The 11,083-nt window shown below is 37.0% G+C and overlaps 1 long non-coding RNA gene across 1 annotated transcript; it reads right to left on the bottom strand.

Annotated features, from left to right (window-relative positions):
- Positions 1–735: 735 nt before the first annotated feature.
- Positions 736–8,804, bottom strand: LOC310921391. The gene is made up of 3 exons (XR_014592130.1): positions 8,717–8,804; positions 7,404–7,451; positions 736–846 (listed from the first exon to the last, which is right to left on the bottom strand). It is a non-coding gene; the product is annotated as an uncharacterized lncRNA (long non-coding RNA).
- Positions 8,805–11,083: the final 2,279 nt, after the last annotated feature.

Below are 11,083 nucleotides of genomic sequence, written 5' to 3' on the forward strand. Positions count from 1 at the left end.
TAAAAACGACTCCTTTAATTTAGGGAAAAAATGGCAAAATTTGGGTGGATTTGGGGTAGTTTGACCCTTCGGGGCCGCCGTGTCAAGATAGCGGCGCCCTGTGAGGGGTAACGAAATGGCGGCGCCCGGAGTGTTTTCCGTACAAAATGGCGGTGCCCGGAGGGTTTTGCCGTACAAAATGGCGGCGCGGCGGTTTTTACCATACAAAACGGAAATTTAGAGAAAAAAAATGGGATTTAGGGAAATAGTTTTGAGATTTTATAGGGGAATAAAAAATATGGCAGGGGGAATGAAGATTTAAGGGGGGAAAAAAATGAGGATTTTAGTGAAAAAAATTCCGCCCGTGAGGGGAAAATTTTCCCATTCCGGGAATCCCTCGAGGGTGGGACACAAAACTCACCCGAAAATCGCCTCAAACTCCAATAAAAACCCCTAAAAAACCCCCGCATCACTTAGTTTCTTCCCCTACTGACAAAACAACAACAAAAAAGCGGCGACTTGAAACACTTAATAAAATTTTAATTAATTTTAATTTGAATTCACCTCGGCATTTAAAAGCTCCGACTTCGTTCCGTCCAAGATGGTGGGGGCCGGAAGCGGAAGTAAAGCGGCACAACCTCGGAGACAAAATGGCAGCGCGCAGCGTTTTTGCCATACAAAATGGCGCCTCATTTATAGTTCATTCCGTACAACATGGCGGCGCGCTGTAGTTTAGAGGATGTGCGCATGTGCAAAGTGACATAATTTCCTAGCGTGGCTAAATGGCGGCATGCAAGATCCTCCGGCTCAGTTCGTTCTGGGGAAGCCCCGGGAGGGTCTCGGGTGGCGAGAAAAGGGCGGGAAGCGCTGAATTAATGAGATTTAAATGATATTTAAATGAGGGGCGTGGCTTGAGAGCTTTGGGCGGGGTTTAATCGCTATTTGAAAGCGCTGGGTGGGTTTTTAAAGGAAGTGGGCGTGGCTTATTTTTGATTGACATTTTGTATTTCCCTTAGCCGAGCGGGAGGCACGCTCGACCCGGCCTTGGCCCCGCCCCCCGCAGCGGATTGGCCAATGGCGTGAGAGGTGAGGGGAAAGGGGCGGGGTGAGGGGGAAAAGGGGCAGGGCGTCCTCAGAGGGCGAGGCTTCCTCAGGGGGAGGTTTTGGCAGGAATATTTGGCGGACTTTTTTTCCCTCAGAATTTTGGGGGAAATTTGAAAGAATTTGGGGGTTTTTTTTCTTCGGGTTTGGGGCAAATTTTGGGGATTTTTTTGGAATTTCGGGATATGTTTTTTTCCCAGGATTTTGAGAGTTTTTTCCCAAAACTTTGGGGTTTTTCCCCCAGATCTTAAGATTTTTCCCCACAAAATTCAGGATTTTTTCTCAAAATTTTGGGGGTTTTCCCAAATTTTGGGATTTTTTCCCCCCAAATTTGGGATTTTTGTCCCAAAGTTCGGATTTTTCCCCAAATTTTGGGATTTTTTTCCCCAAATTTTGGGGTTTTTTCCCTCTAAATTTCAGGATTTTTTCCCCATATTTTGAATTTTTTCCTCTAATTTTTGATTTTCCCACAAATTTTTGAGGTTTTTCCCAAAATTTAGGGATAATTTTTTCCCTCAAATTTTGAATTGTCCCTGAAATTTGAGATTTTCCCCAAATTTTTCAGGATTTTTTCCTCAAATTTTGAATTTTTTCCCCATATTTTGGATTTTTCCCAAAATTTTTGATTTTTTCGCTGAATTTTTGGACTTCTTCCCAGAAATTTTGGGATTTTATCCCAGAAATTTTGGATTTTCCACCAAATTTTGGGATTTTTTCTTTAATTTTACAATTCCCCCCAAAATTTTGTGTTTACCCCAAATTTTGAAATTTTCCCCAAATTTTCAGATTTTTCATCCAAATTTTTGGCTTTTTCCCCAAATTTCTGCATTTTTCCTCAAATATTGGATTTTTTCCTCCAAAATTTGGGATTTTTCTCTCAAATTTTTGGGAAATTTCCCCAAATTTTTGAATTTCCCCCCAATTTTTGGGATCTTTGATGGATTTGATGGAATTTTTTAATGAAATTCTGGGTTAAAATTCCCAAATTTGGGAATTTTTTTCTCCCAAATTTTTGATTTTTCCCCCAAAATTTTGTATTTTCCTCCAAATTTTGAAAATTTCTCCAAATTTTTCAGATTTTTCCCTCAAATTTTGGAAATTTTTCCCCAAAATTTTGAGATTTTCACCAAATTTTTTGGATTTTTTCCCCCCAAATTTTGGGACTTTTTTCCCCTTCCCGAAATGTCTAAATTTTCCCCCAAAATTCTGGGATTTTTTCACCCAAATTTTTGGCTTTTTCCACAAATTTTTGGGTTTTTTTCCCCAAATTTTTGGATTTTACTCCAAATATTGGATTTTTTTTCTCCAAATTTTGGGATTTTTGCCAAATTTTTCAGATTTTTCCCTCAAATTTTGGGATCATTTCCCCTAAATTTTCACGTTTTTCCCAAAATTTTGGGGGTTTTCCCAAATTTTGAGATTTTTGCCAAATTTTTCAGATTTTTTCCCAATTTTTAAATTTTTTTTCCGAATTTTGGGATTTTCCCCCAAATTTTTTGGGTTTCTCTCCGAAGTTTGGGATTTTTTTCCTCCAAATTTTTGATTTTCCACAAATTTTTGGATTTTCCCCCAAATTTGGGGCTTTTTTTATCCCCAAAATTTGGGATTTTTTTCCTCCAAATTTCCAGGTTTTTCCCAAAATTTCTGGGATTTTGTCAAATTTTGGGAATTTTTTTCCTCCAAATTCTGAATTTTCCTCAAAATTTTGGATTTTTCTCCAAAATTTTTGGGATTTTTCCCCCAAATTTTGGAATTTTTAAAAATTTTGTTCCCTGGCTGAACTTGAAGGAAATTTTTATTTAATTTTATTTTAAAAATCCCCAAAATTTGTGTTTTTTCCCAGTTTTGGGTTTTCCCCAAGTCCCTCTTGGCCCAGCTCCCTCCAGGACCTCCTGGATTGGAGCTTTGCAGGTAAAAAATGGGAATTTTGGGGAATTTGGGAGAATTTTGGGGAAATTTGAGGGATTTTAAGGAAAAAAGGGAATTTGGGGGAATTTTGGGGATAAAATTTGGAGATTTGGGGGAAATTTGGGTGTTTTGGGGAGAAAATTTGGGAATTTTCGAAGGAAATTTAAGAATTTTGGGGGGAAAAATTTGGGGGATTTTAAGGAAAAAAGGGAATTTTGGGGATAAAATTTGGAGATTTGGGGGAAATTTTGGGATTTTGGGGGAAAAAAAGGAAATTTTGGGGAGAAAATTTGGGAATTTTAAAAGAAATTTGGGGGGGAATTTTGGGGGAAAATTTGGAGATTTGGGGGGAAAATTGGGGATTTTGGGGAGAAAATTTGGGAATTTTTAAAGGAAATTTGGAAATTTTGGGGGGAAAATTTTGGGGAAAAAATTTGCATATTTTGGGAAAAAATTTTGGGAATTCTAGAGGGAAAAATGGAAATTCTTGGGGGGAAATTTCTGGACAAAAAATTATGAATTTTGGGACGGAGAATTTTGGGAATTTGGGGGGGAAATGTTGGGAATTTGACGGGAATTTGGGGGGAATTTTGGGGGATTTGGGGGAATTTTGGAGATTTTAAGGAAAAAGGGAATTTGTGGGAATTTGGGGGGAATTTTGGGGATAAAATGGAGATTTGGGTGAAAAAATGGTAATTTTGGAGAATTTTAGGATGAAATTTTGGGATTTTTTAAAGGAAATTTGGGGATTTTTGGGGGGAAATTTTGGGGCAAAATTTGGGGATTTTGGGGGGGAATTTTGCGGATAAAATTTGGAGATTTGGGGGAAATTTGAGGATTTTGAGGAAAAAAGTGGTAATTTTGGAGAATTTTAGGGGGAAATTTGGGAATGTTTAAAGGAATTTTGGGGTGAAAATTTGAGAATTTTGAAGGGAAAATTTTGGGAATTTGGGGGAAATTTTGGGAGAATTTTTGGGGATTTTTTGGTATTTGGGGGAATTTTGGGAATTGTAAGTAAAAAGGGAAATTTAGGGTGAAATTTTGGGAATTTTGGGGATGAAATTTGGAGATTTGGGGGAAATTTGGGGATTTTTTGGGGAAAAATTTTGGGATTTTTTTAAAGGAATTTTGAGAGAAAATTTGGAAATTTTTAAAGGAAATTTGGGGATTTTTGGGGGAAAATTTTAGGGGAAAATTTGAGAATTTGGGGGAAAAATTTTGGGAATTTTAGAGGGAAAAATGGAAAATTTAAGGGTGAAATTTGGGAATTTCTGGAGAAAAATTACAAATTTTGGGAGGGAAAATTTTGGAGGAAATTTTGGAGGAAATTTTGGAGATTTTGGGGTAAAATTTGGAATTTTTGGGGGGAAATTTGGAATTTTGGGGGGAAAAATTGGGAATTTTTTGGGGGGAAATTTGGAATTTTGGGGGGAAAAACTGGGAATTTTTGGGGGGGAAAATTTCTAATTTTTGGGGGAAAAATTGGGAATTTTTTTCCGAGGGAATTTGGGAATTTTGGGGGAAAATTTGGGATTTTTGTGGGAAAAATTTGGGAAATTTTGGGGGGAATCTGGGAATTTTGGGGAAAAATTGGGAAGTTTTGGGGAGAAAATTTGGGAATTTTTGAAGGAAATTTAAGAATTTTTAGGGAGAAAAATTTGGGGAATTTTAGGGGGAAAAATGGAAATGTTGGGGGGGGAAATTTGGGAATTTTGGGAGGAAAAAATTATGAATTTTGTGAGGGAAAATTTGGGGGGAATTTTGGAGGGAATTTGGGAGATTTTGGGGGAAATTTTGGGATTTATTTGGGGAAAAATTGGGATTTGGGGGGAAAATTTTAGAATTTTCGGGGAAAACTTGGAAATTTTTGCAGGGAAAATTTTGGAATTTTTGCGGAGAAAATTTGGGAATTTTTAGTGGGAAAATTTTGGAATTTTGGGGGGAAAAATTGGGATTTTGGGGGGAAAATTTGGGAAATTTTGGGGGAAAAACTGGGAATTTTGGGGGGGAAAATTTGGGAATTTTGGGGGGAAAAATTTGGAATGTTTTTGGGAGGAAATTTTGGAATTTTTGGGGGAAAAATTGGGAATTTTTTGGGGGAAAAATTGGGAATTTTGGGGGAAAAATTTGGGAAATTTTTTGGGGAAAATTTTGGAATTTTTTTGGGAAAATTTTGGGGAGGATATTTGTGAATTTTGGGGAGAAAATTTGGGAAATTTTTTGGGAAGAAATTTGGAAATTTTGGGGAGAAAAATTGGGATTTTGGGGGGGAAATTTGGGAATGTTTTTGGGAGGAAATTTGGGAATTTTGGGGGAAAAATTTGGGATTTTGAAGGCAAAACTTGGGAATTTTTGGGGGGGGAAATTTCGGAATTTTTTTGGGAGGAAATTTGGGAATTTTGGGGCAAAAAATTGGGAATTTGGGGTGAAAAAATTGGGAATTTTTGGGGAAAATTTGGAATTTTTGGTCCCCCAGACGGGCGCCCCTCCCCCCCGGCGGGGGCAGCTCCGGAGTCACCGAGAGAACCAAGAGCTGGTGGTGAGTCCCAAAGTCCCCAAAATTCACCCCAAAATTCACCCCAAAATCCCCCAAAATTCACCCCAAAAAATCCCACAAAAAATCCCCCAAATTTACCCAAATTTTTGTTAAAAAATTGGGGTTTTTAGAGAAAAAAATCCAAAAAATTCGCCCCAAAATTCCTGTTAAAAATGAGATTTTTAGAGCCCCAAAATTCCAAAAATTCACCCCAATATTCCCTTTAAAATTTGGGATTTTTAGAGCCCCCAAATCCCCAAAATTCACCCAAAAATTCACCCAAAAATCCCCAAAATTCCCATTAAAAATTGAGTTTTATAGAGCCCTAAAATGCCCAAATTTCACCCCAAAATTCATGCAAAAATTCCCATTAGAAATGAAACTTTTAGAGCCCCAAAAATCCCCAAAATTCCCTTTAAAAAGTGACATTTTTAGAGCCTCAAAACGCAAAAAAAGACCCCAAAATTCCCAGTAAAAATTGAGATTTTTAGAGCCCCAAAATCCCCCAAATTCACCCCAAAATTCCCATTAAAAAAACCCCAAAATCCTCCCCAGTCCCTCCCGGTATAAACTAGTAACCCCCGACCCCAAACCAGTAAAGAAAAATCCCAAACCAGTATAAACCAGTATAAACCAGTATAAACCAGTAACCCCAAATCCCCTCCCAGTTCATCCCAGTCACTCCCAGTAACCCCAAATCCCCTCCCAGTATAAACCAGTAACCCCCGACCCCAAACTAGTAAAGAAAAACCCCAAACCAGTATAAACCAGTATAAACCAGTATCAACCAGTAACTCCCAGTATAACCCAGCGTCGGGCCCTGGCCCTGAGCCGATCCCTGGAGGCCGCGAAACGTCGGGAGATCCCAGTACAAACCCGTTTGGGGAGGTGAGTGAACTGGGACGGACTGGGAGGGGGGGTGGGGTTACTGGTTTATACTGGGAGGGACTGGTTTATACTGGGATGAGGTTTGGGGTTACTGGGAGTTACTGGTTTATACTGGTCTTAACTGCCCCTCCTGCTGCAGGTGAAGAGGCCACGGCCACTCCTGGCCATGTTCCCTTCCCTTATATGGAGCCACAATATAACTGGGACAAACTGGGAGAGACTGGTTTATACTGGGAGGGCTGTGGGGGTTACTGGTTTATACTGAGAGGGCTCTGGGGGTTACTGGTTTATACTGGGAGGGGCCTGGGTGGGTATCTGATCACGCCCACCTCATAAATATTCAAATTTATGTAAATGAGAGGTGAAATAAACAGGATTTATGTTGTTGTCAGTGAGGACTGGGAGTTACTGGTTTATACTGGGAGGGACTGGGACAAACTGGTAGGGAGTTCAAGGGTTAAAAACGGAGGGGAAAGGGTTAAAATGGGGTCACTGGTTTGGACTGGTTTATACTGGCTTATGCAAATGAGGCTGGAGCTGGACACGCCCATTATGCAAACGAGATGGCGGCACATGGGGTCAATTTTGGGACATTTTAACCAAGTTTTGGGGTTTTTTTAATGGAGTTTTGGGCGGTTTTGGGGGATTTTGGGGATTTTTGGGGTAATTTATGGGGAATTTTGGGTCATTTTGGAGTCTTTTTGGGTCATTTATGGGAATTTTTGGGGAATTTTGGGTCATTTTGGGTCAATTTGAGGGAATTTGGTGCCATTTTTTTGGATTACGGAGGACGTTTGGGGCATTTTGGGGTGAATTTGGGTCATTTTAGGGGCAGTTCGGGGTTATTTTGGGGTCATTTTTGGGGAATTTTGGTGGTTTTTTGTGGGGGGAATTTTAGTTCAGTTTGGGTCAATTTTGGGTCATTTAGGGGCAGTTTCGGGTCATTTTTAGGCCATTTTTGGGTCAGAGGTCGTTATGCAAATGAGCTCACCTTATATGGAAATCGGGGGCAGGGCCAGGCGCTTTATGCAAATGAGGCCTGGAAAAGCAATGAATTAATTAATTCTGTTACTGCAAATAAAGTTTGTTTGAAAGAATTAAAATGGGGTTTTTTTGTGTTTGGGCCACGCCCCTTTTATGCAAATGAGGGATCCCCAAAATTCAAAAAATTTACCTCAAAATCCACAAAATTCACCCCAAAATTCACTTGGGAGGCCTAAAAATTCCCAAAATTCACCCTAAAATTCACCTTAGAGCCCTAAAATTCAAAAAATTCACCCCAAAATTCCCCACAATTCACCCTAAATTCTACCTGAGAGCCCCAAAATCCCCCAAATTCACCCCAAAATTCACCTGAGAGCCCCAAAATTTCACAAATTCACCCAAAAATTCACTTGGGAGCCCCAAAATTCACCAAATTCACCGCAAAATTCACCAAATTCACCCCAAAATCCCTCAGGGAGCCCCAAAAAATCCCCAAAATCCCCCCAGAACAGCCAAAATCCCTAAAATTTCACCCAAAATTCATCTGGGAGCCCCAAAATCCACCAAATGATCCCCAAAATTCATCAAATTAACCCCAAACTCCCCCAAATCCTCAACAACAACAACAACAACAACAACAACAAACCAAAAAAAAAAAACCACAAAAAAAATCTCCACAATCCCTCAAAACTTTTACAAAATTCCTCAAAATGCCTTAGATCCTCCAAAAAAATCCCCCAGTTCCCTCAGGACCCAAAAAAATCCCTCAAATTTCACCCAAAATTCACCCAGACCCCACAAACCCCAACTGGGACCACCAAAATGCCCAAAATTCACCTCAAAATTCACTTGGGAGCCCCAAGATTCAGAAAATTCACTCCAAAATCCCTCAGAGACCCCCAGAATCCCCCCAAAAATCCTAAAAATCCTCCCTGAACACCCAAAATTCCTCAAATTTCACCCAAAACTCACTCAGACCCCACAAGTCCCACCTGGGAGCCCCAAAATCCCCCAAATTCACCCCAAAATCCCTCAAATTCATCCCAAATTCCCTCAGATCTTCAACAAAATCCATCCAAAAACCTCCAAATCCCTCAAACCTTTAACAAAATCCCCCAAATCCCTCAAATCTTTAATAAAAATCCCTCCCAAACTCCTCAAGTCTCTCCCCAAATCCACCCGGGACCCCTTAAAAAAAAATTCCCTCAAATTTCCGCCCCAAACTCACCTAGAACCCCCAAAATTCCTCCAAATCTCCCCCAAACCCCTCAAAATCCCTCAAATCTTTAATAAAACTCATCAAAAACCCCAAAAATTCACTTTAAATCCTTTTTAAATGTCGCCCGGACACTTCAAAGCTTCCGCGGTTTCGGGCGGCCGCCATTTCCCCCCCTTTCTTCCCTCACGGCAGCCGCGCTCTGATTGGCCGCTCGCCGTGAGGCGCTCGGCGCTGCCATTGGCTGAGCGTTTTTCGCGTTTTCCACACCCCTTTTCTGATTGGACAGCGTTCGTTCCGAGGGGAAAACCGAGCGTTGATTGACTGAAGACTAAAAAGGCGGGATAAACAAGGGCGGGAAAAAGGGCGGGCTCTCGTGTGGGGAGCGGCTCCGTGATTGGTTGAAACGCGAAAAAGGGGCGGGGCCACCGAGGTGATAAACGAGGCGGCGTGGCCCCTTCAGGCTCAGTCCGGAGGTGGCGGCGGTCGAAGCTCGGAGGCTGCGGCGGCGATTTAAACGCTTCATTCCCTCATTTAATTAATTTAATTAATTTAATTAATCTAATTAATTTATCAGTGGCCCGGGGAGAGCGGCGGCGATTATTAACGCGTTAATTAAAGCGTTAATTGGCCCCACCAGGGGCGGTTCGAGGCTGGTTTTGGGTTTTAAAAGGGGAAAATCCGACCCGGGTGGGGGGGCGTCTATAGCCAATTAAATAAATTAAAGCCAATTATTTCATTGATTAATTTTTCTTTTTTTTTGAGGCTCTTCAGGTTTTCCCTGAGAGGTTTTTAGGGCAAAAGTCGCCTTTTAAACCCATCTTTTTTCCTCAATTTTAACCCAAATCGCCTCAATTTTACTCAATTTTAAGCAATTTTTCCTTCAGGGTTTTTAATTTTAATTAAATTTGGGGCGGTTTTTGTCCCTTTTTGGGGCCAATTTGTGTTTTAGGCGCTTTAATTTGTTAAAAATAATTTAAATTAAATCCAATTAGATTAAATTAAATTTTAGATCAGTTTAAATAATATTTATTATAAAGCATTTAATTGGTTGAATTTAATTTATTTCAAAGGTGGTTTTTGTGCTTCTTTGAGGCACAAAATTTTAAAATTTTGAAGTTAATTAAAAGTCCCTTAACTTGTTATTAAATTAAATTATTTATTTAAATATTTATTCAGTTTTTGGGGGGAAGTTTTGGAGCTTTTTGAGGCTTTTGGGGTGTTTTCCTGAGGTTTTTTTTTTGCTTTTTATCCTGTTTAATATTTAAGTAAATAAAATAGTGACGTAATTTATCCAAATTTAATATTAATTTATTGATATTTATTAATACTTATTACTATTTATTAATATTATTAGAATTAGCAAATTTTATTTAAATTTTGAGGGGTTTTGGCTCCTTCTTTAGGTCAAAAATCTCTTTTTTAAAGTCCAGTTTTACCCATTAATTAAATACAATTAAGTACAATTAAATTTATTAAATATTTACATAATTTATTAAATAGTTTAATTAATTAAACGTTTATTAATTGTTAAACTTGGCGCATTTAAAGCAAATTTTATTGACGTTTTAAGGGGGTTTTTTGAGGAATTTTGGGACAAAAATTCCCCATTTTCAATTATTAAAAAATTTGAATTTCCAAATAATTAAATTTAGAATTAAAGAGTTTTAAAAATATTAAATAAATTTATTGCATATTTTGAAATATAAAAATACAGTTCTTAAGTTTATATACATTTATTTAATTAAATATATTTGAAAATTGTAGTTTTTTAATATGAATTTCTATATTTTAATTTTATTTAAATATATTTGAAGGTTATTTAATAGTTCAATATTTAAATATTAAATATAATTTTTGAAGGATAAAATTGTGTCATATATTAAAATATTCAGGAAATAGAATAAAATATGTATTAAGTATTTGTATATTTTAAATTGAAGTTAAAGTTATTAAGAGTTTAAAATACTTTTTTAAAAGTAATAAATATAATTTAGCGTAGTATTTATAATTTTTAATATTATATCTAATATTATATTTAGTGCTCTATTATTTAACATATTCCATATTGTATTTATTATATTTAATGTTCTATTATTTAACATAAATTTTAATATAATATTTAATATAATATAGTTTATTAATGCTTTATTAGCAATATAATAAATAATATTAATATATTTATTTATATTTATATTAACATATTGCATTAACATTTAGTGTCTATTTAAGTTACTTAATACATTAAAACAATTTAATATAATAATTTTACTGTTTAATATTCAAATATATTTATTTTTGTTTAAAACTTTTAAAATAAATTAATTAAGTTTAATAATAAATTGTTTAATTGTTTAATTTATCACCATAAGAATAAATTTTATACTTTATAATTTTAAAATATTTCATTGTATTAAATTATTTAATTTATTCATATTTAATAATAAATATTCAATTAAAAATTCTAATTT

Source organism: Zosterops lateralis (assembly GCF_965231275.1).
Source record: "Zosterops lateralis genome assembly, chromosome: 34".
Lineage (NCBI taxonomy): Eukaryota > Metazoa > Chordata > Aves > Passeriformes > Zosteropidae > Zosterops > Zosterops lateralis.